We start from the raw sequence: 2,588 nt of genomic DNA, 5'->3' as shown, positions 1-2,588 counted from the left end.
GCTGCACCACAATGTGCTTTAAGCATCAAAACCATGCAGGAAAATCTGACTGCTCAGAGGTGGAAGACTGGTTAAAGGTTGGTTGAAGACCAACGTCTTGTCTGAGGGCCAGCAACCACAGCAGGGACCATAAGTCATGGGGCCCCATGTGTCTGGTGTGCCCGGAAATAGAGAGGCCAGCCAACCTGCCTGAGTTGGGTAAGAGACTTGTAAACTAGGTATGGAAGTGGCCTAAATTTTGGCTGGGTACCAGACATACTCCAGGGTTCAAGGGCTGGTTAGTGGAGGGACGAGCAGGACCAAGCCAAACACTGCAGACACCTTGAGGTCTGGAAACCACCTGAGAGACCCGTTTGCATTTGTGTGGCTTTATGCGTGAAGCAAGTGGAGACAGGAGGATCCAAGGGCCAGCTACTGAGCAGGCTGAGTGTCTGAGGCTGGTTACTGGGGGGATACATCACACACACATCTGTGGATGTGTTTGAGTGTGCAAGTCAGTCTGTGTCCCAGCAGCTGAAGTGGGGTTGGGGCCTCAGGATTTTCCAACACAGGTGCCAGCAACTGTGATCCAGGGTGGATACTGGTTCATTTTTCATTCTGAATAGATATGAGGAAATAAAAAAAAACCTTGGACATTATGAACCTTTCTTATCAAAGCCACGAAAAACCTGACAGAAATTCAGAGCTGGCTCAGCCATGAATGAGAGCTGAACCTTCATAGACCTGTTCCATAATTCCAGCCTAACTGTCCCGTACCCTCACCTTCTACACATTGTTCAAGAGCAGAGAGCAACAGTATCGCAGAAGACACAGGCTTTACAGTTTCTTCCACTAAAACATATTGTTCATTTGTGGTTAAGCTCAAGACTGGTGAGGATGATTAAGGAGGGGAGTGTTTTGCAGTCTGGATGAGGTCAAAATTCTATGGTAAGGTCTGTCCTGAGTCACAGATATTATCTGCATTATTTCTAGCTACTGAAGTCAAATGTAGATGAGGGAACTGACGAAGTTACAGTTTCAACTTTCTTTAGAGTTTGCTTCTTTGTTAGTACCCTTCTGTGCTGCAAAAGTCAGTGTTTGAACCAGCAAAAGACAAGAAATAGCATATGGGCACCTTCTGTCTCTTTAGAATGGGCAACGTGACTTGGCTCTCAGAGAGTACTTTTCTTCCCAAATGCCTTTTCTTTCCTGAAAGTTGAAATCAAGTGTAGGGTTTCAGGCAATCCCAGACTTTCAGTTGTTCTTTAATGAATACATCAACACAGATGAACGAGGACTGAATAGGAAGATGGGCAGCTGTGATCCAAGGCTGAGCTCAACTAATGGAATAAACAAAAGCTGAAATTCCTGGACAAAGCCAGGCTGTTATATAACTCACTCATCTATCACTGTACCAGGCTCAGCAGACACTTCCAGGGAGGGGGAAGCCCCAAGTACTTCTCCTCAGGCCTGCTTGCCACTCATTCTCTGCCCAGCCTGTATTTGTGCTTGGGGTTGCCCTGACCCACGTGTAGGACCTTGCACTTAGCCTTGTTGAACTTCATGAGGTTTGCACGGGCCCACCTCTGCAGCCTGTCAAGGTCCCTCTGGATGGCATCCCGTCCCTCCTGCATGTCAACTGAACCAGTCTGGTGTCATCAGCAAACTTGCTGAGGGTGCACTCAATCCCACTGTCCATGTTGCCAAGAAAGGTGTTAAACAGCACCAGTCCCAATATCGACCCCTGAGGGACCCCACTCATCACCAGTCTCCCCTTGGACATCAAACCATTGACCCTAATTCTTTGAGTGCCACCATCCAGCCAGTTCCTTTGAATGGTCCATCCACCTAGTCCATGCCTCTCCAACTTAGAGATAAGGATGTCCTGCAGTACAGTGTCAAACGCCTTGCACAGGTCCAGGTAGATGACATCAGTTACTCTTCACTTATCCACCAAAACTGTGCCTCCATGATAGAAAATCACCAAATTGGTCAGGTACAATTTGCCCTTGGTGAAGCCTTTCATATTTGCAAGTGGGGCTCCTATAGGTGGTAGGGGCAGACTTAAATGTATTCATAGCCCTCCTCTAATTTTTAGATTGTTTCTCCTATTTTTACACCAGACAATGAACCATCTGGAAAGCAGTTCTGAAAATCAGAGAGCTTGGATGTGAATATAAAACAAATGGTCAGCAAGCTCAGAAATATTGGAGACACATGCTATTTCTCTCCTATAGGGTGTTGTGTTTTTTTTGTAGAAATGCTTACACATTAATTTGTCCAAGGAAAGAAATTGCCCTAATAGGTCAGCAGCTAGGGCATTCACTTACATGACTGTCTCAGGATGTTGGAAACTTTCTCTCCTTTCCAGGGAAAAAGACTAACTTAGGTTCAGATGAAAAGTTTTCGTTAGTCTGATATTTCAGTTTCACTTAATAATTGACAAGAGGCTGATTATGTTTTATTAAAAATCCTGTATTTGTTCACAGATGTTCTGAAAGACTTCTTCACATTGTTGTTTCTCAAACCGTAGATGAGAGGATTGACCAGTGAAGTCAGAACTGTGTGGCAGACAAAAAACACTTTGTTGAGGTCTCCCAGTATGTGTA

This window comes from Antrostomus carolinensis, unplaced genomic scaffold (genome assembly GCF_000700745.2).
Source record: "Antrostomus carolinensis isolate BGI_N321 unplaced genomic scaffold, ASM70074v2 scaffold12902, whole genome shotgun sequence".
Classification (NCBI taxonomy): Eukaryota; Metazoa; Chordata; class Aves; order Caprimulgiformes; family Caprimulgidae; genus Antrostomus; species Antrostomus carolinensis.
This window is presented reverse-complemented; position numbering follows the sequence as displayed.